The sequence below is a fragment of the Hibiscus syriacus genome, unplaced genomic scaffold (assembly GCF_006381635.1).
Source record: "Hibiscus syriacus cultivar Baekdansim isolate YM2019G1 unplaced genomic scaffold, ASM638163v2 tig00111330_pilon, whole genome shotgun sequence".
Taxonomy (NCBI): domain Eukaryota; kingdom Viridiplantae; phylum Streptophyta; class Magnoliopsida; order Malvales; family Malvaceae; genus Hibiscus; species Hibiscus syriacus.
In genome coordinates, this window is record NW_024063059.1 from 10,748,005 (window position 1) to 10,775,604 (window position 27,600).

Sequence of the window (27,600 nt, forward strand, 5' to 3'; positions counted from 1 at the left end):
CCCTCTAATCATAGTTAACTAGGAAAACACTATAATAGGCTCTAACTGACCCTCTTAACTGCAATGAAAAGGTAAATCGGAGTGTTGAGATCTCCCTTACGAAGAACTTGCAAAAACGTACTCACATTGTATTATTATTCTAAAACAAGATGATTACAATAGTAAATTAAGTCTTCTTTATATAGGGTGAGGAGTTCCAAAGTTTTAAGTAACTAACAAATAAAATAATAATAAACTAGATAGAATGTTTGACTCTAATTCATAATAAAAATAAAAAATATAATGAAACTTCCTATATGAAATTATATTATAAATAATCAATAAAAATATTAAAAATTTGTAATATTTTTAAAATCCATTAGCCTGAATAGAAATTTCTACATGCAATGTCTTCGCTAAAATCGACATATCTTTAGTTCCTAACATTGGTTTGATGTGTTTCAAGTAATGTTGGAAAGCTAAGAGATAGACAGTTATATCTCTAGAAGACATGTCAACCAAAACACATCTGAATCCCATTCAAAAAGTCTTCGGTCTAATATTGTTTTGGTATTCATTTTCAAGGCTTGGACGTGTGGATCAATTGGAAGAGTCAGTCCATCTTTTTTTGTTGTGAGGTGTATGGTGCATGTATCACAAGCTGAAAATATTTAGATAAAACTACTGACCCAACATATTCAAAAGATATGTGATTTGGTTCCACATGATAAGATGTCAACTATGTTGTACATAGATAATGTAAAAATGTATACCTCAATTGAAAAGAGGATACATCAAAGTAAATATATTTCCCTAAATTTTCCTACCACATGACTTCAAAAAATTGTAATATAAATATTCAACGAATTTGTTCAAGTGATGATTTGAAAGATCTTTTATGATATTATCATAAGGTCTTGTTATATTTTTTCCCTTAATCAAGATTTTGTCCCACTGAGTTTTCCTAAAAAGGCTCATAACGAGACAACATGTTATGTATGTACCATTTTTCTTTCATTAAGTGTTTTTTCACATGTTTTTTATCTTATTAAGGTATTAACGCGGCACATTATCTTCATAGACATCCAAGGGGTGTTAGGAATTATTATTTACGTGGATGCCTATCTTTATCTATAAGATATGATTTTAATATACTTTATTATTTGGACTTTAATACCTATTAAATTTAGAGTTCTATATGATATATACTCTTATACTTATAAATATAGAATTGGCTTAATACAAAAATAAGTGCCCAAACTTTACTTCGAAATACGTATTCCTAAAGAATTTTTCACTAAAAATAAGTGCCTAAAGTTTCAAATGTTATACTTTTAGGTGCCTGGACATTAACAACCGTTAAATATCTTCGTTAAGTGACACGTGTTACATTATGAAATTTCTGAGAATTTATTTAAAAATAAAAAACAACTTTTTGTAAAAAAACCCCAAAATAGACCCCCGTGCCGTTGGTCAACCGACAGTGATCGTTATCGCTACCAACTTCATTACCATTGTCGACCCCTGATCAAACCCCTGTTGGTCTTTTATCGTAATATGCCACCATTTGTCGTGGAGGAGCGTTTAAAGGTTCATCGGATTTTAAGCCTTTGTCGTCGTTCTTCGTCGATTCCTGCCAATTTCGACGTCCATAAGCCCGCCGCCACCATTCGAACCACTGTGCTATTGGATCAAAACCTAGCCGTTCGACGACGACGACGATGGTTGGAGATGGTTGACGATCGTTTGGGTTAGAAAATTGAAATTAGGGATTTGGATATTGGAGATTTTATATTTAGGGATTTTCGATGACGGTAAGGACAGTGATTGATCAATGGGTGGGAGGCGACGGGTGGGTGACTGTTTGGCGATGACGATGGTGGCCGGAGATGACCGACAACGAATGACAATGGGGTTGAAATGAGAGATTTTAGCTTTTGAGGCTCTTTTCTATAATATCATGAAAAATTAGGGTTTTTTTATAAATAAAATAAACCTTTTTATTTTTTTCCTTTTTTAATTTAAAATAAAATTTCTATTATTAAAAAATTAAAAAATTAAAAAATAAACGGTAGACACCTAAAAGTATAACTGAGAAAATGTTAGACACCTATTTTTAACGAAAAATTCTTTAAGCACTAAAACGTATTTCGAGACAAAATGTGGGCACTTATTTTTATATTAAGTTTATAGAATTTAGAAAAAATATTATACATAACTCATATTAAAATAATAATATAAATTTCTCCTTTTGTTCTTGTATCTCTTCTTCTTTTCTTATTGCTTTATTACATTATTATTTTAAAGGAATGTGAATTAACTATTTATATATATATATATATCTGTTTTTCCCTAATCACATGACTCAACTAATTGACGGATTGTTGTGCTGATAGGGTGGTTTAAAATGTGTATTATTTAGTCGGTGAAGGCGATTGGATAGACTAGATTATTCGGGTTGTTGAATCCAAAAGATGGATAAGTATGGAATGTTGAGGAGCTCAAGTGCTGGACTCTAAGGAGCCATTTATAGGAAAAGTAGTAATTTGGACGAGATTTTGTTATGCAATACCACACATATTTGGCATTGTGATGTATAAAAATCAAACAATATTAAATACCATACCAAGTTTAGTTATTTAACGGATCCACCTATGGTATTGAAAGGGCATCTTTGATTGTCTGAACTTGGTGGGATAACACTGCAATTCCTTTCAACTCTTTCCACTGTTATCTTACCGCCCACCAAAAGCTCAGACCCAATTGTAAGTAAGCAACTACTACTTGTACTCCCATCGGAAGAATTGTAAATCCCGTTGGAAACATTACCAACTGCGACATATCACCGCCGTTCATCACGACACTAGCTGAGGGTTTGTCGAAAAGAGCATACACACTCAGCGCATCAGATGCATCACTCCAAGTTTCCTGTAAAGTTAGCATGCCGTTCGTAGCGAGACCGCTACTAAAGAGAGTGACACGGTCGCCTTGTCCCGGGCCTTTGGAAACATTGATTATTGCCGGTGTTGATCGTTCTATTGAAAAAAGTTCCCAGTAACACCGCATCCCTACGTCCACCAAGTAATCAAACAGCCATTGCAGAGATATCGGCATCCAAACTGAAGTTGCAACTGCTCAGAACATGACTGTCACCAGGATACTTTGCATCCTTCCGAACCATCACCCTACATCTTCAACCGCATTACAAACATAACCAACATCGACACCCTTACGCTCACTCAAAGCACAAATACAGTCAAGGAAGTTATATGTCATGTGTCGCTCAAGCTTTAACACGTTTTTCCCGCCAACTGCAGTTATTCCTAGGCCAGAATAGTATGAATCAGAAGAGGATCATTTTATGTTTTTTCAAAGTTCAAAGAATGATGTATTATAGCAGTGAAGAAGGGACAAAAGAACCTGCATTGCCTTCACCATTGGTAGAAGGGGACAATAGTAGTGCGAAGCAGCGGCATTGTCTTTGGATAGTGGAGATCCACATTTGTGCTCCAAAGCTGAAACCAGAACCGTGTAACGGATGCAAAAGATGGTGGACTGTGCTCTCATCGTATTTCGAGTGTTCGACCAATGTAACCTGGCATTTAGGAACTTGTAAGCATGCTCTATTGCAAACAAATATCGAAGCCAAACTTTAGAGGTCATCACAAACTGTTGGCAATTACCTTGGTGTATTTGTTGTCAATATCTTGGATAATGCATCCAGAAGGAAGCCTCCTGCAATTTGCGAATATATGCGGATTTGCAGCATTGCTAGGATCAAGAGAAACATTCACAACCACCCACGCACCATCCGAAAGCTGCTTGCAGAATCGGACAAATCGAACTCGATGAACAGGAACAAAAGGTGAAAGAACTTAAAACTCAGCATCCATCCGCAAGTATGGTATATCAAAATGCCAAAGCTAAGCAGAAAGAAAAAGAAAAGTAACAAAGATGGAAAGCAGAGGGGGCTTAAAATGATACCACTTGCAATGCATTGTCTCTGGTTCCACCCGTACCGCTAGATAGCACATCAACCGTTGCTGATCCTGCAATCAGGCAGGGAAACATATCCGCCCAACGATTCTATTCATACAGTTACACAAAAAAGAACTTTTTAGACATAATGGTAAGATATCATTATTGAGATTAAACCAATAATATCAGAGATCCACCATGTGCAGCAAGTGAGATGAAAGGGGTGGCGTACCGCATCCATTAGTGTCTCGATGAGGGCGAAGCTGCGAAGGGGAACAAAGGCTGTTTCCCTTGTAGCCTCAACTGTGTATTCACTGGGTTTGATGCCAATGCAAGAGGGGAAAGTCCTCTCATACTCTGCCAAATTCAAGGTTTCCAGTCCATCATGCAGCCCTTTGATCCAAAGGGGATGACCCATCTGCGCCATTTTGATTAATTCATCCATAGCTGCTAATGCATTGGGGTTTGGAGGAGTAGGATTGAGCGAGGAAGACAGATCTGGCACTTCTGGACCGCCACAGTTGTTGCATATGGGGCTATTTAAAACCAGCTTGAAGAAATCATTCTCCACTCGGAGTTTAGCGTTCTCTTGTTTAAGAAATTCATTTTCATCGCGTTCCAACTGAGCCTGTTTTAGATTTTAAGCATTAGCAAACCCCAAACTCAATAGTACCTTAAGAATCAAAACAAAGATCATCAACTTACCTTCATTTGGGTTCTCCTGTTTTGAAACCAAAATTTGATTTTCTTTTTCTCTAGGCCTAATCTCATGCTAAGTTCCCTTGTTTGTCTTTCATCAGGGTGACGACAATCCTTGAAGAAACTGAACAACAAAAAACAATGATATGCAAAACCCAAGAAGAAAATTTTACAAACAGCATGTAGACAATAATTTTTCAATTCATTTTTATTATTATTAAAATTATAAATATTATTATTAATAATATTATATATATATTATTTATTAAATATTACAAAGCCCAAAATTGAGACCCATTTACAAGAACCAGTCCAGACCAGATGGAAACCCTAAACATTTGGGGTTTCAGCTAGGGTTTCTAAACCCTAGCTCCCAGTCGCCGCCTTGGACCAAAGGATCTCCCAGCCGCCTCTGCCACGTTACTGCCGACGTTCCCACTAAAGTGACCCAATCTGCTGCAACCACGCCATTGCCATCTTGATGAAACCTCCAGAAGAGCCAACTGCCCCCCACGTCGAGCTCTATGGTGAGTCACCACCATAGCTATGGTGACTCACCGAGAAACCCTTCTGTGACCGGTCCAAATAGCGTTCGTGGTGGCTATAAAAGCCACCGATCCTGCAGAGAAGAGAGAAACGACGAGGAGGAGGAAAAAATGAGAAAAACAGAGAGAGAGGAGGAAACCACAACCAACCAAACAATACCCATAGAAGCAAAATCAAAAGCAAAGAGAAAAAAGAGAAGAAGACTTACCACCGAGGAGGCCACACAGCCGCTGGACCTTCCCCACACCTCCAAAACCTTCGAAATATCGAAGGTACTACTGTAGATCTACTCCGATTAGGAGTATTTTAAGAAAAACTAAGGCCGGATTCGACCTGGGGAGGTTAAGGGCTTTATTTTGAGTGTACTTGTAATTTTCCGGCCACCGTCGACGGTGGTCGACGACGGTGCTTGACAACGAATCATGGCTGTCGGCCGGTGGCCGGCTCTCTCTCCGGGGAGAGAGTCTAGAGAGAACAGAGAGAGTTTTAGCTCTTAGAGAGAGAATTAAAAAAGATGAAAATGAGAAGATATGGCCATTTTAGGCCGGTTTTAGGGTATTTATACCCCTTCCCAAACGACATTGTTTTGGGTAGGGGTATATGCGTAATTTCATAATAGGTAAACCCTTTCCGCAGCCCTTTATAGTTTGTAACCCTTTCATTTTAGTCATTGGAATTACATTTATACGTTTATTAATTTTGTCCTCGAATTATATTTCATTTATATTTTAGTTACTAAATTAATATATACTTAAGGTAAAATACCATGATTAATCCTTTTAATTTTAAAAAAAATTAATTTTAATCCCGTATAATTATATAGGTTAAATTACACTGATAATATTTATGCTTTATGGTATTTCGAATAATGTCCCTTAATTTTTATATTTTTATAATTTAATCACTATATATATATATATATATATATATATATATTAGGTTAAATACCTTATTTAGTCCCTCATAATTTAATTAATATTTTTTATCACCGGTTAATATTATTAAGGCTAAATTGCACTATAGGCCTCTAGATCTTATGATATTTTGAAGCAGAGCACTAAGTTTAAATATTCTACATTTTAATACTATATTTTTAATTTCTTTTATTTTAATCATTATTTATTTGCAATATTATTTTTTTTATTACTTTTATATTTTGATTATTGCATTAATTATTATTTTATAATTACTTTTTTATCTAATAAATAAATAAATATATATTTGTTTAAATAATAATATTTATTTATTTTTAATATCAAAGAAAAGGGCAGTCTTAAAGCAACTAGATGTCATATTCTGGTATTTTAAATAAATAAATATCTTACTTATAAAAATCAGAAAATACATATTATTTTAATTAAATTATTTTCTTAGAAAAATAATCATATTTTAATATTTATATATTTTAATATTAAGAAAATAGTTGTCTTAAAGAACCTAGAAGTCCTTTTATGATATTCTTAAATAAATAAATATCCTATTTTTATAAATTATATATACTAATTTATTTTAATCATTTTTATAGAAATGTTTTATTAATATTTATTTATTTTTTAATATTAAGAAATGAGATGTCTTAAAGCACCTAGAAGTCCTTTTCTGATATTTATAAGTAAATAAATATCTGAATAAATATATATTAATATATTTTCTTGAAATTATATTAATATATTTAAAACAATAGGATTATGAATTAAATATATTATTAAATTTTTAAAATTTCCAATAATAGAGGCCAATAATAGAGGCAATTTATAATTAATGAGTACCAATTTTAGGCGTTGTGGGGTGTTAATCATTCCCCAAACACAATCGACCACGAATCCTTTTTTATTATTAAAAAGAACGAATTTTTGGTTAAAACGCAGACCAGTTTATCTTTTAACTGATGTTTTCTTAAAAACTCTTTTAAAAGATAAATTTTAGGTATTCGACCTACCTGACCCAAAAGGCCGATGGCGACTCCTTGAACATTTTAAAAACCATTTACTCACATCACTTTTTCCACCAAGTAAAAAAATTTCGTGCCCGGGCGAAAACTGGTTACAACAGCTTGGCGACTCCGCTGGGGACTAGTCAAGCTTTAAAATCAATTATAAATTGTCTCTATTAATTAGAAATTAAAAATTCATATATTTAATTTATAATTCTTTTCATTCAAAATTTTTATATATACTTATTATTTTTATATGTATTATTTTATATTTTATTAATGTTTATATTTTATTTTCAAGTATTTAAATTTTATTATTTATTTATTTGTCAGAGATTTGAATATTTCTCCTCACACACAACACGTACATTGCATAACATAAGCTTTATAATTAAGCTTGTCCCTTTTAAGTAAGAGTGAAAGCGACGTCTTTGTGAGAATTTATTCTCTGTGTCAGACCTAGCAAGTAGCTTTCGGGGTTCATATGCTCTATGTCTTCGTGAGAATTTATTCTCCGTGTCATGCGTAAGGAAATGTGTCCCCTCAAATTGAACTCAATCCGCTTAAGTTTGTAGTGGACTAGGATTGAGGGTTAGCAGCCCAAGGAGGCACTAACAAGGACAATTCGAGTACTTTTACTTCTAGAACTGAAACCCTGCATATAATAAACCCTAGAAGTTCTCCTGATCTAAGACTGTACTGAACCTCTATCCGTAGGTGTACATAAAGGAGAAATAAACTCTAGCTTTTAATTTATTTGATTTCATATAAATGCCGCGAACTAGAAATCATGCGGTTAGGTTAATTTTTCCAAACAAAGCATGGAACTAGAAAACATGAAGTTAGGATTTATACCTTGATAGATAAAATTTTTCCTTCCATTAATTGGTACTAACCAATTTATTTTTCCCTTTTTATTTTTCATACATTTTGTTTTGCTCTAACCTGTTTATATTAATTTCTTTTGTCTGCAGTGCATGATCATGGCATAACCAAAAGGTGTTGACTTGAAAGACTGTTCATCAAATTGGAAAGAAACCATAAATGGACAAAAAGTTTTATGATCGAACAAAATATGACGCAGCCAATGAATGGCATCCTGTGGGAACTCCGATGATAGAAGAGAACTATGCACCCAAAGATCGTATGCCCATTGAAGAGCAAAAGGAAATAAGAGAAATAAGAGAGAAGATGCCCAAGATGATGGGTAGAATATCTGTTTTGGCCAAAGGAAAGGAGATTCCTGCACAAAAGAAGAGAGAGCTCAATGAAGATAATCCTGCAATTTCATATATGTAAGGAACTTCTGATCTTAACCAATTTGAGAAATTACAGACAGTCATCATTTGTATTCACAAATTGTCTGGAGATACTAAAGAAATGGTGACAACTGTAAAAGCTCACAGAGATGAGAAGAAATCATGTAATATGAAATTGTCAAAGTTTAGTCTGTTCCCGACGTTTAAAACTCAGGTTCAATCCAATACAAAAGGCAATTCTCATTCTGATGCTATCCCTATATCATATAAAGAGTTATATGAGAAGCTACTTGAAGCACGAGAAGTGGCTTCGTACTATATAAAACCGTTCCAACCTCCGTATCCGAATTGGTATGATATCAACGTTTATTGTGAATATCATGCTGGAGCTCAAGGACATACCATCGAGAATTGTCTTGGCTTCAAACGTCGAGTTCAAAGTCTTTTGGATCATGGAACCTTACAATTTATGGTAAATGATCGACATAGATTGGTAACTGAAGGTCCTGCTAGATTAATACCAAAAGTATTCAAAGGTAAGAATATCAGTAGGGGTATCCAGAAAAAGGAAGATTTGCTGAGGTATCAGGCTCAAATACATCATTTAAAGATGGAAAACAATAAATTGAGCACCAAAATGGAAACCATGCAGGAAGATTTCCAGAAGATCAGTCAAGTTTTTCGAAATGCTGTCATAGGAAACAACCCAGAAGAGTGGATAACAGGGGTCAGCAAATTGAAAAAGAGCTGCAACATACATGAAGATCTTGTCCAAGAACTCCGTAACCATGAAGATTCCCTCATAAGGAAGAACGAGCAATAATGCCTACAACTCCAAGAATTGACATAGGAGATGAAAGAACACCAGAATGCCATTAAAGAAGCTGCAGTTCATACAAGCAATATGGCACATAAGCTGATAGACTAACTTGGCTTTAGAAAAGAAAATGGGAAAGTTATCCCCTATATGTAAAGTTTTGTTGAAGTTAGGAATGAAAGTTGTCCCCTACATATAAAAATTTTGTTTGATGCACGGAAACTTTTGTGTTCAATGAAATCTGTTCTAAGATGATCACTCTTGAGTAACACCTTTTCATACATGCATTTGCATTTCACATCTTTGCATTTTCATTTTGTATTCCTGCTTTTATGTTTGCTTTTGTATTGCACAATTTGCATTCTTATTGTTACATTTACATATTTACATTTACATTTTCTTTTTGCACCTTTGCCATTTTACGTTTGTATTTACATTTTTTTATGCATTTCCGCATTTACATTACAGTTTTATTTAAATATTGTTATATACATTAATTATAAAAACATGTAAATAATTCATGAAAGGTTTTTGTAGAAGTAAAAACCAAAATCATTCATATTACTGTATCATCATTATGAAAATAATGGAGCAATCTTATGAAGGACTATAAGATCAGTGGCCAGAACAATTGACAGGGTTACCTAAGGATACAAGGAAATAAGCATCGGATTTAGTACCAGATGGATCAAATCAAATTATTCAGTGGATGACATCTGAAAAAGAAAAATATAACTGATAAAGAGCAACCATGTTGTCAGATTGAAGAGTCGAGAATGATAACATACCCTGGGGCATCCCACTCAAACCCAAAGAATAACCTCATTAATTATTCACAATATGAGGAAAGATGTAAGAGGATGGATGAAGCAATCAGAAATATGAAAGGTGTTAATACCTCCCACAAAGAACTAGAAGCAAGAGAGCTCAGCTTGGTTTTAAATTTGATTATTCCCCATGAATTCAAAATGCCTAATTTTGAGAAATATGATGGCACCAGTTGTCCTCTAATCCACCTAAGAATGTTTTTCCAAAAAATGGAAGGATATTTAAGTTCTGATGATCTGTTAGTTCACTCTTTCCATGATAGCCTCATTGGCCCAACAATAGTTTGATACAATCAGTTGACCTAAGAACAGATCAAGAGATGGGTTGATCTAGCTGATGTATTTTTGGGATAATATCGGTATATTAAAGGCTTAGCTCCAACACGTATGAATCTTCAAGGAGTAAAGAAGAAAGCCAATGAAAGGTTTCAAGAATATACCTTAAGATGGAGAGGAGTGGCAGCACAAGTTCAACCTCTCATGTTAGAAAAAGAGATATCACGTATGTTTCGTGATTCCCTTCCCGCTCCTTTCTTCGAATTAATGCATGCAAATCCGACGAACGAATTCGAGAATCTTATGACAAGTGGAGAATTAATTGAAAATGTAATCGGCGAAGAAAACTCAAAAGTCGCATCTAAGAGCCCGACGGATCGAAAAGCGAAAGCTGATGAGTGTCGCATCCAGAGTCCTCACAATTGCAGAAGAAAAAGAGAAAATAGTTGTTCGGATCGACCAAAGAAAGTCATACGATCAAGAAAAACTTTGGAAGTGTTCCAAACTTCTATTTCAGACTTATACCCTCATTTGGTTAAAGGTCGATACATCACACCAAGACCAACGAAAGTACCCCCAAACCCTTCTGCCCATTATTATGATCAAAATAGCTTCTGTAATTTTCACTTGGGGGTGAAAGGGCATTCAACAGGGAGTTGTTGGCCACTGTTAAAAGAAATAGAGACGCTTGTTAACAAGGGAGTCTTGACACAAGAAATGATCAAGAAATGGGGGGCAAATACATATGAAAATCCTGGGCTGATTACATACCCAACATTAGAGGAATGATATAGCAAGCTAAACAAAATAAGCGAAAGTTGTTATCTACCACTGTAGTACCTTTCTATTTTCAACATCTTGTTTGAACTTGTTTTTTGTTCCTTTTTCCGCCTTTTATGCAATAAATAAATTGTGTTGCTTGTAAGGTTATGAGCATTGAGTCAATTTTGCAATCTTGCAGTTCTTTGAATATCAACTGGATTAAAAAGCTCTTAATGATTCGAGTTATAATCTTATACAAAATATCAGGATTGAAAACCAGAAAAACAAGGACCCTTGACCTTACCTCAGAAGAAATATACCCAAACATTGTCCTATCACAAATATGAGATAGCCTTCACCTATTGAAAGGAATTACAAGAAGGCTTGGTATTTATATATAGGAGCGTACAACATGGGGCATCGTGGGTGTATTACATTGCAAAACCAACTAGAGTACTTTTTTATTGATGATGTTCGATGATGAACATAATTTTTACAAATAGGTAAATCTAGTTTAAGTCAGTTGCTTGGGAATTGAACTCTAACAAAGAGATTTTCTGAATTCCACCAAAACACCTAGACTATAAGAGGTTCTTCTTAACAAGCTTAAGAAATTGGATTTGGATACCTATGTTATATTATTATATATACAATAAAGCTTTAGTTATCCCCTTAAAGCAATTGGTTAATAGCCCCGACTTTATGGATAATATTCAGCTAATCTGTTATGCTTGAGTTATCCCCCTAAAACAATTGGTTAATCACCCCGGCTTTATGGATAATATTCAGCTAATTTGTTATTCTTGAGTTATCCCCCTAAAGAAATTGGTTAATCACCCCGGCTTTATGGATAATATTCAACTAACCTGTTATACTATTATATGCGATAAAACTGTCCCTCTAGAGCAATTAGTTAATCACCCTGGCTTTATGGATAAGTTTCAATTAACCTGATAAAGGTGATTATATTATTATATACAATAAAGATGAATTCAGCTAGCCAAAATGGCAAATGTGTTAAGAGATGGACTAAGGATGTTAAAAAACACCTGTTATAGTCAACTTCACACGAGCACTCAGAAATTTCATTTTTAGATCAATATTTTCGCACTGCTTTTTTTAGACTTTACAAAGCTTTCACAAATGGAATATTTCAGAGAACTGAAATAGAGGTATTCTAGAAAGTCTAGTAAATGGTTATGCTAGTTGCATCATTTTGTACGCATCCGGTTAAAATACCAAGTTTTTAAAGTGAAGCATGTGACAAAGTTCACAAAGAGCGAGAGAGGAGTGACATCTTAAATAGATGTAACCATAGAAAATAGGAAAGCCATCTTGAAACGAACCCAAATTTTGATATTTATCAAAGAGCTATAATTCTCAAACATTACAGAGTTGTTGATTCTTTTGATATTCTTTGAATTCATGCTTATGATTTGATTTTATTGTGAACCTGTGATAGGAAACATTTTACAAAATTCTTTTATTCTTCGATAAAGAAAGGAGGAAAAACATTTTCAAATAGGACAGTCTCAAATGAGGAAGGTCCTTGAATCAAGTTATTGTCTATTCTACCTCTATTGTAGAAAAAACGAGACCAGAATGATGAAGCATTTCACTTTCTTGAAAGCAAGTGGTCCAAAAAGTCAGAAATTTTGGAAAATTGAACTTGTAACGCTCTCCTATAACATCATTAGCAATCCATCAAGAAAGATTATCACTTATCTCATGCTGAGAGCGATAAGCATCACTAGAAAAATTATTTTCCCCAGCCATCAATCCATGTCTCTAGCAGATTCTCCAATCACAGAGTCATAAGTCCCATTAAGTGTATTTTGGGAATGAACAAGTCACCACTTGTACTCTGGTTATACCATGATACTGGCTCAAGTCTTGGTACATCATTGCTACTTCTTCCATGTCGATCATTTTCCTTTTCGGGATTATATCCATTATATTCTTCAGAAGATTGCTGAACTTGAAATTGAGAACTTATGGCACAAAATAAGACATTGGAACAAATTCTACACTTATAGCCCATTTCAACTAAACCTTTCTATGGTTCAGGAAGAGTGGGATATAGCAGTGTGTATCTTGGAGCAGCATAAGAGACAGTTGTTCTAGCAGTCATTGCAAGAAAAGACACCAACAAAAATCTTCTAGTTCATCCCGATGATGTTTATTTCTTCCGGTAAAGTTGTTACACTAGATGCCACTGAAAAGAAGGTTGAATCCGCCAAATCTACTCATCAATTGCTCCAACCGATCATCATTCATTTCTTGCGCATCTATTTTTAAAAGTATGCCAAGACAGTAGAAGGCAACCTCTGCATTACTGATCTTATAGAAAAGAGACAAGACATTGATACCACCGGGGAACATGTCTCTAGCAGCTCCTCGTGTATGGTTTTTAGGGAAACCTAGAAGCATTTCCTCCTCATCAGGTTCAAGTGGATCAACTTTATTCCTTCTAACCCATACCAGATTCCATTTTTGGCACTCATCAACAACATACTTCTGGATACTCGAAGGTGACTCATCGTCATAATATTCAAGAGCCTTACAGACCCTTTCTGTCAATTTGGCACTTCTTGTACATGTTTTTAAACAGTTCAAATTTGTTCTTGGATCCCAGGAAGGTCACCAGTTTATTGTCAATGGAAAATAATCATGTATGGTGCGTGGAGGAAGGAAAATAAGAGGAAATATGTTCTCAATTGGCAGATTATAAATGTAGCCCCTTTTCTAGCATCACAAAAATACTTCAAATCTACAAATTCTGGCTCTACATCATATAAGTACCATGACATTTTAGTCCAAACACCAACTGGAGCAAGTTCCACGTTCTTGTAGTAGAAATAAGGAGGCCCAATAGCATATTCTAGAAGTGTCATTTGAGCTATTTGATATGGTTCGGTAGAAACCCCAAAAGCAATCATTAGATTTGGAAGATGAACTGCATGATAATCTTCATTAAGAAGCTTTTTTTCAAGCTTTCTTTGCTTCTTCCTTTTCCAAAAATCATAGCCCGAGTTTCGTATTTTCTTGTAATTAGGGCCTATCTTCTACCGGAAGAAGTACGCCAGCAGCCTTGGCCATTTGAGCAGCACATATAAAATCTGTCAACTCTGCAATTGATTAATCCGAACCACATCTCTCCATGGTTGTTGAAGCCTCAGCCTCTGAGTACCCTATTTTTGTCAAGTATAACAATTTATTCTCCTCATCAGAATCAGAATTCAAGATTTCCTCGATATCAGAAGAACTATCAATATCTATGAAATCATCCTGAAAGATCGTTTCATAATCAGATGAGTAGTTATCAGAATCAATATGTTGCATGGGTGCGGACTTTTCAAGAGCCTTCACTAAAAACAAGGTTCACTGTGTCGACTTGGAATGAATTACCAAGCGATTTATACCACTCTGTCCGACTAAATCCCTTCAGATCCAAAAAAATGGTCACCTCATTCAGAAGAGGCACATATCAAAATGATTGATTCTTAAGTTTGTGACAACATGAAGAGAATTCCTCAAGTTACTTGACAAACTGCTGTTTAGTGACACCAAAATGAGAGTATTCAAGATAAACAAATTTGAGGCACGGATAAAGTCGTGAGTACCCACAACAGTACATTATCAAAATTGGACCTCGTGGGGATGATGATATTGAAATCAAACAAACATTGAAAGTAAGCCTTATAGTTTAGAAGGTTGAAAGTTGAGGGCATTTTGAAGGCTCATAGTAATATGAATATTTGGGCATTCTTGGAGGCTCATCTCAGCAAGAATTAATGTTGAGTACACTTTTAACATTTGTATCAGCAAATGTTGGGTCATTTTAAAGGTTACTTCAAACAGATCCATGTGGGGCATTTTGAAGGCTCAGATTAACAGAAACCAATGTTGGGGCATGCTGAAAGCCCCTTTCAATCAGAATCATGAATATTGATGTATTTTGAACGTTTGTATTAGCCAAAGTTGGGGCATGATGAAGACCCATAACATCTTATGCAAAAAGATTATTAACTTGAGCAAATATTTCCAATGAGACAGAAAGGTATGAAGAATGAAAATGTTGAAACATTGACAGTCGAGTTGATTATACATAATTGCTTCTTTTATTAGGCAGTTGCACTAGAGTCCTATTGTTGAACAAATATTTACTCAGCAAGTATGGTTTCAAATACCCAATCTTCTTAACCATGTGTCACATGACAACGTGTTCTTTGTTAAGATACATCACGGTTGCATGGATAAAGATGGTCCCCATACAGACCATTCGATCCATGGTTCAGTTTCTCGAGATCTCGACTTCGAGTTTGGTATTTTGTGTGTCAGTGATGATTAGAAATATTTCTTTGAGATTCCTGGCAGTTAGCTTCAATCATGCTGTTGAGGCTATGAAATCGTTTTTCACATCAGTTTTCGCTTACTTGATGACATTGAAGAAAGAGGCTCATCTTACGTACAACACCCTTATTCCCGTTGTTAATAGGGTTATCATTGCCAGCCAGGGTTAACTGAGTGTTCATCTATTTGGTTTATCATGTGCGTTTCATCTACAGTAACAAGAATTCCATGAACCTCCTTCTGTATATAGATCCTATAGTTGATGTGTTTCTACTTCCTACAATGCTCATTATGGAAGAAAATATGATCGGTATCATACTGGCCCTTGCCCGAGATGATATCAAGATTAGTTGGTATCTCTTTTTCAATTCAACACTAGCATATTTTGTGAATTTGACCAACATTTTGGTCATGAAACATACCAACATCTCACTTCTATTCCCACTGAGTTTTTTTCTCAAGTGGTCTTGTGACATCATACAAAAGCTTTGAATACTGTGCAAAGAGCTTCATTGATCAAACATTTGGCTAAAACCATATAAAAAGATGAATGAATTTTCAAAAGTTTTACGAACCTCTGGACAGAAGCCACATAAAAGGATGAATGAATTGTCAAATGTTTTACGAACCTCTGGACAGAAGCCACAAGAAATGATGAATGTGTTGTCAAATGTTTTACGAACCAATTATTCTGATGTTGAACTAATGTTGTGATAATATGGTTTCAATTTTTGATTCAAGATAAAGTCTGTCTTCTTCAACCCCAAGGTTAGAAGTGAGACATGATGAAGATTTCTTTCCACAGAGGGGAGAAGGAATTTTAGCAACAAGAAACTAGTGAAGCCAACTAAGGTTGAACGACAAGTTGTTGTTAAGCATCTTGACATGATAGGGTCTGAATGGCCTTGTTCGATATCCAATTAGATGTGGAGACATGAAAAGAATTAAGGTAAATCCTCCTTATGATGTGTTCAAGAGTCAAATCAGAACATATATTGCTCTCTTAATTAATCTCTGCTGAGTTTAACATATCTACATCTACACTCTTCAAAGATGATAAATTCTCTTTTCAAAGATGAAAGCTTTAATGGATTTTTACACAAGTCCAAGAAAAGAAAGCCGATGTTAACAAAGACAAAGATAAGGCATCAATGTCATAATTCTGATTACGGCAAGAGTTCCATAAATGAAACATTTCTTCTGAGACTTAAATGAAGCAAAGAAGACACAAAGATACCAGTTGATCAAATGGTTCTTCAGCTTTATGGCATAGGTTGCTACACTGATATCCAAAGGTAACCCTGGCAATAAATGATGAAGTGAATGAAGACCAAGTTCACCACTTTGAAGTCAAATGAAGATTGCATCAACATTCATGCATTCATAAGAACATCATTTGCACAATAAACAATTCATTACATTGATACATTTGATTGTATTCAAACATAGGGGTTTTTCAGATTTTCGTATGAAAAAGAAGATTCATGATGGAAAATACCTTACAAGAAGAAGGTAGAATTCAAAACTTCGAATGCAAGAATCACGCAAACATATGAAGAATAGATGGACACAATCTACAAAAGAAACATTATTTTGAAATGGGGCATGTTACCCAATCAACAAGTTATTTTGAACAATGAGAAAACAATTTTCAAAATTTCTCATTTAATCTTTTCTAAAAATGAAATTGTTGAATCGTAAGAAAACGATTTCCATACTTTCTTACTTAGTAAACTATTTCCCATATCTGTAAGCCCTTCAGTGCATGATGTTTTCAAAAAGCCTTCGGGAGCTTTTTGATGTTTTCAAAGCCTTCGGGTCATCTGTAAGCCCTTCAGTGCATGATGTTTTTAAAAAGCATTCGGGGAGCTTTTTGATGTTTTCAAAGCCTTCGGGTCATCTGTAAGCCCTTCAGTGCATGATGTTTTCAAAACCTTCGGGTCATCCATAAGACCTGTAGTGCAGGATGTTTTCAAAAAAGCCTTCGAGAGCTTTTTGATATTTTCAAAACCTTCGGATCATCTGTAAGCCCTTCAGTGCATGATGTTTTCAAAACCTTCGGGTCATCCATAAGACCTGCAGTGCAGGATGTTTTCAAAAAAGCCTTCGTGAGCTTTTTTGATATTTTCAAAACCTTCGGGTCATCTGTAAGCCCTACAGTGCAAGGTGACAAGACTTATAGGCAGAATGTTTTCAACATTTCCATCCTACTCAAAAGAAGCCAAATGAAAAATTATTGTCTTTTTTCGTCTTTGCTCTATTCTTGTTAACACAAGAATGAGCAAAGAGGGGCAGCTGTAGACAATAATTTTTCAGTTCATTTTTATTATTATTAAAATTATTATTATTATTATTATTATTATAAATATTATTATTATTATTATTATATATATATTATTTATTAAATATTACAAAGCCCAAAACTGAGGCCCATTTACAAGAACTGACCCAGACTAGATAAAAACCCTAAATATTTAGGGTTTTAGCTAGGGTTTCTAAACCCTAGCTCCCAGTCGCCGCCTTAGACCAAAGGATCTCCCAGCCGCCTCTGCCATGTCACTGCCGACGTTCCCACTGCCAGGTGACCCAATCCGCTGCAACCACGCCACCGCCGCCTCGATGAAACCTCCAGAAGAGCCAGTTGCCCCCCACGTCGAGCTCTATGGTGAGTCACCACCATAGCTATGGTGACTCACCGAGAAACCCTTCTGTGATCGGTCCAAATGGCGTTCGTGGTGGCTATAGAAGCCACCGATCCTGCAGAGAAGAGAGAAAACGACGAGGAGGAGAAAAAAATGAGAAAAACAGACGGAGAGGAGGAAGCCACATCCAACCAAACAATACCCACAGCAACAAAATCAAAAGCAAAGAGGAAAAAGAGAAGAAGACTTACCACCGAGGAGGCCACACAGCCGATGGACCTTCCCCACACCTCCAAAACCTTCAAAATACCGAAGGTACTATTGTAGATCTACTCCGATTAGGAGTATTTTAAGAAAAACTAAGGCCGGATTCGGCCTGGGGAGGTTAAGGGCTTTATTTTGAGTGTACTTGCAATTTTTCGGCCATCGCCAACGGTGGCCGACGGTTGTGCTTGACAGCGGATCATGGCTGTCGGCCGGTGGCCGGCTCTCTCTCCGGGGAGAGAGTCTAGAGAGAACAGAGAGAGTTTTAGCTCTTAGAGAGAGAATTAAAAAGATGAAAATGAGAAGATATGGCCATTTTAGGCCGGTTTTAGGGTATTTATACCCCTTCCCAAACGACATCGTTTTGGGTAGGGGTATATGCGTAATTTCATAATAGATAAACCCTTTCCGCAGCCCTTTATAGTTTGTAACCCTTTCATTTTAGTCACTGGAATTACATTTATACGTATATTAATTTTGTCCTCAAATTATATTTCATTTATATTTTAGTCACTAAATTAATATATACTTAAGGTAAAATACCATGATTAATCCTTTTAATTTTAAACAAATTTAATTTTAATCCCGTATAATTATATAGGTTAAATTACACTGATAATATTTATGCTTTATGGTATTTCAAATAATGTCCCTTAATTTTTATATTTTTATAATTTAATCACTGTTTATATATATGTATATATATTTTAGGTTAAATACCTTATTTAGTCCCTCATAATTTAATTAACATTTTTTATCACCGGTTAATATTATTAAGGCTAAATTGCACTATAGGCCTTTAGATCTTATGATATTTTGAAGCAGAGCACTAAGTTTAAATATTCTACATTTTAATACTATATTTTTAATTTCTTTTATTTTAATCATTATTTATTTGCAATATTATTTTATTATTACTTTTATATTTTGATTATTGCATTAATTATTAATTATTAATTTTATAATTATTTTTTATCTAATAAATATATATATATATATATTTGTTTAAATAATAATATTTATTTATTTTTAATATCAAAGAAAAGAGCAATCTTAAAACAACTAGATGTCCTATTCTAGTATTTTAAATAAATACATATCTTACTTATAAAAATCAGAAAATACATATTGTTTTAATTAAATTATTTTCTTAGAAAAATAATCATATTTTAATAATTATATATTTTAATTTTAAGAAAAGGGTTGTCTTAAAACACCTAGAAGTCATTTTCTGATATTCTTAAATAAATAAATATCCTATTTTTATAAATTATATATACTAATTTATTTTAATCATTTTTTATAGAAATGTTTTATTAATATTTATTTATTTTTTAATATTAAGAAATAAGTTGTCTTAAAACACCTAGAAGTCATTTTCTGATATTTCTAAGTAAATAAATATCTGAATAAAAATATATTAATATATTTTCTTGAAATTATATTAATATATTTAATTCATTTAAAATAATAGGATTATGAATTAAATATATTATTGAATTTTTAAAATTTCCAATAATAGAGACAATTTATAATTAATGAGTACTAATTTTGGGCGTTGTAGGGTGCTAATCCTTCCCCAAATATAATCGACCACGAATCCCTTTTTATTATTAAAAAGAACGAATTTTTGGTTAAAACGCAGACCAGTTTATCTTTTAACTGATGTTTTCTTAATAACTCTTTTAAAAGATAAATTTTAGGTATTCGACCTACTTGACCCAAAAGGCCGATGGCGACTCCTTGAATATTTTAAAAACCATTTACTCACATCACTTTTCCCGCCAAGTAAAAAAATTTCGTGCCCGGGCGAAAACCGGTTACGACACAGCAGCAGGAGAAAAAGCATACGATTCAAGCACTTGTATTTGGTGGGGAGAGTGCCTACGGAACTTGTTGTTCATCTTCTCAGACGGTCCTCCATTATCAGGCGGTGGAACTTCAAAGCTATCACTACTCTCGTATCCATCTCCGTTCATGGTCCCAATTAAACCAGGATCAAGTTTCTGCAACTCCAATCATCCCAGTCCCACTATGTCTATCCATTCTTTACTGCAGTGCACACCCGAGTTCAGATTTCACAACAAAATATAATAAAGTCGGTTTCTGAAACAAGAAAACGGAGAAGATATACCGCTCTTATATGTATATATATATATATATATGAAAATTCATGCATGAACAGATCCACCCAGTAGACATCTTCCAGTGCAATTAAGAAACAGTTTGTAATAAAAGAACAACCCTGATATTTCAAAAAGAAAGAAACTAATACCTTGAAAATTTCTTACAGTAGTCACAGCCAAAGCTCAGTTTTCTTCTTCTGTTTTTCTTTTTCAGACAGAGGTTATCAGATCTTTGTTTTTCTCCTTTAACTGTTGGGATTTGAAGACAGTAGAAGGACGAGACTATAGAGTAAAGCGTTTTCTAAGTTGGCGTGTATGATATGTATTTATAGATATTTATCGTATCATATATATTACTTTACAGTTAAGTAACATATTACTTTTACTAAATTAAATACATAAATACGTACAAATATTAATTATTTTTTATTTTTGGCAGATGCATGAATTGAGGTGATAAATAAAAGAAAAGTACAATTAATACATCAATCAATGAAAATAATATATTTGATGTAAATATTTCTCTTAAAATAGTAAATAAATCATCCTATTTTTGTCTATAAACACTCTTTTATTTGACACATAAGATCCTACAAATATTGTTAAATTAAGATTTTTCTTACTTTTAATGCATTATGTTTACTAATTTGGACTAAAAGAATACATTATTTATCCGATATTACATGTTATCTTGACAATTGCAATATTAATTTGTTAATTTCTCTGTAATAAGCAATTAACTTCTTAACTTTTTAGATTTAAAGAACAAACAGAAAATATATATATAAAATAATGATATTGGCAATTGGTCACATGCAGGGTTTTAAAAAATGGTCCGCGACCACGATTTCGGCCGTGATATAGTAGTTTCGCCGCCGTCTGAATTACCCGCGACGGCCGTAATCACGGTAAATCCGAAATAACTAAAAACGCGACCGCGACCGCAATTTGAAACCCTGGTCACATGTCAGTCAAGCAAGCACGGCCTACTTACACAGAAGAGCATAGATGGTCAAACTCAAATATGTGACTGTTTTGTTATATCCAGAAAGTCTAGATTTAATAAAATAGGGTAAACTGCGAATTTACTACCTAAACTATTAGTTTTAGTCTATTTTAGTTCCTAAACATTCAAAAAATTTCAAATTCATACCTAACGTTTATTTTTTTTTTATTTTAGTAACATCAAGTTTTGAAAATATTTGAAAGATTAGGTACTAAAATAGATCAAAATTGACAGTTTAGGTATTAAATGTGTTAAATTTTTAACGGTGGGTACTAAGATGAAACAAAAACTAAATGTTAGGTATGATTTAAAAATAAAAATAAAAATTTAAGTATTAAAATGGATCAAAACTGATAATTTAGATACTAAACATATAATTTACTTAATAAAATATTGAGAACAACAAGAAAGAAAATTAGTCATTTAAACCTCAAGGTTTTTTACTTATATATATATATATATATATATATATATGGTTATTTACCATTTAGCACCTATATACGATTAATTTTTAAATTAGTATCTTTTTTTGGCACGTAGACAAATGCACGTTCTGCGGTGAGTGTTTTATGTTGATGTAGTAGAAGGTTTTGCAAGAAATGTTTTATGCTGATGTCTATCTAGTTGGACTGAAATGAATGAAAAATAAAAAGTGTGGTAAAAAAATATGTGAATTTTGTCTAAGAAAAAACAAACATGTGTGGTACGTGTTTAGGGCACATAATTACACGAGTACAAGAACGACTATAAGTCGAATTTGATGATGACAGCACGAATCTTATGTTTAATTATTCAATAAATAAATACTTAAAATGTTATATTTAAATACTTGAAAACTCATATATCTAAGTAATTTGTACTAATACACTTGCGTCGTCGTCCCAGCTTGTACTTATGCTCGTGCAATTACATGTCTTTGACACGCACCGCACACATTTATTCCTTTTAGATAAAATTCTTATAGGTTTCTTTTATATTTTTTGACTTCTATTTTTTTTTCTTTCATTTCAACACAATTTAAAGAGTTCTGATTTTTTGTGTCATGTAAGCGGAAGAAGTTTCTGTCAAAAATGTTTTCTGCAATGGCTTCCGCTTACACAACATAAAAAGATGCTATACTGAAAAATATTCAGAATGTTAAAATGATAAATAATTCTTTTTGGAGGAATATTTTTGTAAAAAACCTAAAGCTCCTTGAGTAAAATTTTAATATACATTTAGCTCATGAGATAACTACAATGAAAATATTTTTAAAAAATCATGATAGTTAAAATAAAATCAATCTTTAAATTAAAATATTTTTTATCGATCATAGACTTACAGTTTTTATTTTTACTTTAGAAGCTAAGATTTGGTTAATCATAATAATTTGATAAGTAGAAGATAAATTGCATCTATAAGTCACTCGACTATTATCTCAATTCTAGAAATTTATTGATGGAATCAAATGTTTGTAATTTGTTCATCTCTTCTAGTTTGGATAATGAGTCATAATCGATGGTAGATCAATCATTGATCCATATCAAAATATTTCATCACCGTAAGGAGTAAAATAAAGAGGATTAAATGTGAAGTGGTTTTATCTTTTCTCTCGATCTTGGATGAGAAGTTTTGTAGTAGCTCTTGAAGCTAGTGGTAGGTGTATGAATATGATAACTATTTATAGGTTAGCAAACTATGTGGATATAGTCAGGTGACGATAGATTTGATTTTGATAGATCAGATGAGTCTAAATTAGAAATTTACAACAATTGATGATGCTAAGGAGAAAGTTTCTCCGAGTCAGATACAAATAACAATACTGAGGGATGGTGACAATGTCATGAAGGAAGATGTGTAAAGGAAAATACATACAAGGCGACGTGCAACATTGATAAAATATCATATGTTTGTATATTTAGTGATTTTTGTGTTTATAGTAGATTATTGTTATTATCATTTGTTGAGATAGACACAATTAAATCACATAAAATTTTATCTCTTGCATGTGTCTTATTTTATATTAATTTTTAATTATATTTTGGTAATCATATATTTATATATTGCATGTATCTATATAAATCTGAACTTGCTATTTCTGGTAATCATATATGTTTATTCTTGATATACTTCATCAACTTCTATTTGAATTGCTTGGTCACATATAGAAAGACACACTGAAAAAAACAAAGGAGAAAAACATAGAAATAAACAAGATAATAAATTTGCAGCCTTATTCTTTCTAGCTTGTACCACTTTTGCATAACAATCATTAGGGGTGCACAAAAAATCCGAATATACGATTTTGCGAAAAAAAATCCGAAACCGGATTTGGGAAAAACCGGTTTTTTTTTAACCGGATTGGATTTTTTTAAACCGGTTATTTTAACCGGTTTGGAAAAAAAAACCTAGACCGGTTTTTTTACCAGGTTTTTTTTCCGGATAAAAAACTGGTTTGAAAAAAACCGGTTAAAAAACCAGTTTTTATCTGGAAAAAAAACCGGTATAGGTTTAAAAAACTAGCCGTTAATATAGCCGTTGGGGGGGGTTTGTGACCTTTTTGACCCTTTTTTTCTTTAAAAAAATACCATTTTACCACCCTAAATATGTATAAATAGGTTGGGGATGTATTTGGTTGATTACAACTTTCTCAAATCTTATTACACAACACCTAAACATCTCTCAAATCATATTTTTGTAATTTTTTGTTCATCATGAGTAACACGGTTGAATCTTCCGTCGGGGGAAACCTTGAAGTCGTGAGAGTGATCGAATACACTCGAAACAAAGATATTTGGGATCACTACGATTTATGTGAGATGTCAAATGGCTCGAGGAGGGCGCGTTGTAAACTTTGTCTAAAGTTGCTTGCATCGGAAGGAAACACAACGTTGAAGAACCATTTGACAAAATCATGCAAGGCACTTCGCTCAAGATCGGATCCTAGTCAATCGAATCTTACACCGCAAGGTGGTGTTTTTGTTTACGACAACGAAAAATTACGAGAAACGTTTACAAAGTTCATGATTACAAAAGCATTGCCGTTCGACCACTTTGATGATGAAGATTTCACGACAACAATTCAACAACTAATGCAACCACGTTATACTCAAGTAAGTCGTACTACCCTTAGAAGAGATGTTATAAAAATGTGGCGTACGGCGAGGGAAAAAATGATTTTAGGATTCCAAGAACACCGTTATGGTGTGTCGCTTACATGTGACGTTTGGAGTTCCCCTCATAATATCGGAAATTCTTTTTTAGCCGTTACGTCACATTGGTTAGATCAAGATAATTGGCAAATGATGAAAAGAACAATCACGTTTGAATTATTCGGTGAGCCGCATACCGATGCTAATTTATTTACACTTTTAAAAAGGGTAATTTGTCTTTATAAATTAGAAAATAAAGTTTTTTCTATATCCTTTGATAATGCATCGAATAATACAAACGCGGTTCCAAGATTGAAAATATTACTTTCACCGATTTTAGACGGTGCGTTTTTTCATACCTGTTGCGTTGCACACATAATTAATTTATCCGTGCAAGCCGGTTTGGAGGTTATTGAGCCGATTAGATTAGAATTTAAAACAATGATAAAATCGGTTCTTTGTAACAACAACAAAAGACTAAATGATTATAAACGATTTTGTAAGTCCGTTAATAAAAAAGTTTTGGGTCCTAATTTGGATTGTCCAACTCGTTGGAACTCAACTTGGATGATGATGCATACTGCCTTAAGGCAAAGGGAAACATTGCAAACATTTCACGATCAACTTTTCGAGAGGGGTCATGTCCCAAACATTTATCCGGATTCGAGTTGGGAAACTATAGCCAAAATAACCGATTTGCTTGGGGTTTTTAAAAATGCAACAACTTTTTTATCCGGTGTTTATTACCCTACTAGCCTGTTGGTTCTTAATCAAATATTTTTGTTGGCTATCCGACTAAATGACTTTGAATTTGAAACCGAAGTTTTTCAAGAAATTGAACAAATTGCGTTTGCTTTTAATCTAACCGATGATGAACCCAACTTTGTCCAAAACCAAATAAATTATTTTAACAAATGTTTTCGAGACATGTTTGCAATTTATTTAACTAAATACGGATCAAGTAGTGTAATACACGATCAAATGAGAATGAATGCTGAATCATCTAGTAGACGTCCAAGTAACATAAATTTGAATCTTTTTAACACTCTTGTAAATTCCCAATCCAAACGATCATGTACTACCACCCCAAGTAGCGATTTGGGAAATTACATGTCATGCGATTTTCTATCAAAAATGACATTTGAAGAGTTTGAAAGTTTGGATATTTTGGCTTGGTGGAAAGAAAAGGAAGCACAATTTCCGATTCTAGCCGCCATGGCCCGTGATTTACTAACCGTCCAAGCTTTTACGGTAGCTTCGGAATCCGCTTTTTCTATTAGTGGCAGGGTTATATCGCAACGGAGATCAAGACTAAGTCCCGAGTCGGTGGAAGTATTCATTTGTTTAAAGGATTATTTGGATGGAGCGGCTCGTAAGCAACATATCACCACCCTAGAAGATGCAATTGATGCCGATTTGGAAGCAAACTTACACATTGAAGAAGTCGAACTTGGAATATCCCCTCCAAACGAATAAGGCGAAGATGATGAAGAAGAGATGGCAATGTAGTTTATTTTTAAACTTTATTTCAATTATCGTAAACTTTGTTTCAATTATCGAACTTGAAGTTTTTAAGTATTTGAATTTATCGAACTTGGAAGTTTTTAAGTATTTGAATTTATCAAACTTGGAAGTATTTAAGTATTTCAATTATCGTAAACTTTGTTGCAATTGATGACGATGTAATTTTAATAATATTAAAATCGGTTTTTTTATAACCGGTTTTTTTAAAAAACCGGTTTTTTTAAAACCGAAACCGGTTACACCGGTTAGGATATCCGGCCCTCCAAACCGGTTAGAAACCGAACCGGTTATTTTATAAACCGATTTTTTTTTCTATGGAAAAAACCGGATCGGATAAAAACCGATCCGGATCGAATTGAAATCCGACTTCTGTGCAACCCTAACAATCATGCACTAATTAATAAAGAGGCACTAATTAATAAAGAGATTCCCATAACCATTTTTTAAACAAAAGTATTTAAAAACGATTATGATTTTATTTGAAGAAAAAAGGATTTTGAATTAATTTGAAAATTTTGAATTGGAGTCGCTATCGACCTTTAAGTTAGGTAGACTGAATATCTAAAAACATTTTTTAAACAACTCAGAAAAATCATTTAAAAGACAAAAGTTAGTAAGTGTTTACCAAAAATCTGATTTAACCGATCCGAGAATTGATTACGCGTGGGGAAGGATTAACACCCCACAATGCCCAAAATTAGTACTTAGTCGCTTATATATTGTCACAAATGGTGCAAATTATAAATTTGAATATAAAAATTAAATTACGATCCATTTTTAAAGTTTAATTAATTTTCTTTGAATTATTTATTAGGGAAAATCCTTTAATTCGAAAAGAAATATCTAGATTTGCTCATCCTCCGCCGGAAAGGATATCTCTTCTATTTCTTATCTAAGACGAATATTCCCTCCTCGATTTATAAAAAAACGCAAATTTAATATAAATTGAATATCAACGTTTGCACAAAATAAGTATTATTTAAAGAAACAAGCATTGCATCATTTGAATTAAAATAAAAACGAATTAATTAGAACTTAAAAAAATAAACCCGATTTATTTCGAGTTCACATTTCGTTCGAATGTCGTATCGGATCGCACTACTTCGACCAAGCAGTGCTTTCCACGCTCATTCTACGCCGAGTGTTCTCGAAAATCTTCGGATAAAATATAAAAATATATGGTCTAGTGGATATTTCATAAATTAATTAAATGAGATAAGGTAAAATGTACTATCACCTATATACAGGGGTTGAGAAAATTAGATAAATATATAAATATATCTACATACATAAATAATACTAACAAGTATACAATGCCCATACATGGTAAAACAATGTGAGGAAACAAAATCTAACTATACAAGAATTAAATTATAGGGACTAAAAAATAAAATAAACAGAAAATAAAACACAATAACTAAAGGAACAAAATTAAAGTGCTAAAAAATAAAGAGACATAAATAAAAGATTAAAACATT

At 33.5% G+C, this 27,600-nt stretch overlaps 1 pseudogene; it reads right to left on the minus strand.

Annotated features, from left to right (window-relative positions):
- Window positions 1–2,709: 2,709 nt before the first annotated feature.
- On the minus strand, window positions 2,710–20,314 carry LOC120158801 (annotated as a pseudogene).
- Between the last annotated feature and the right edge of the window lie 7,286 nt (window positions 20,315–27,600).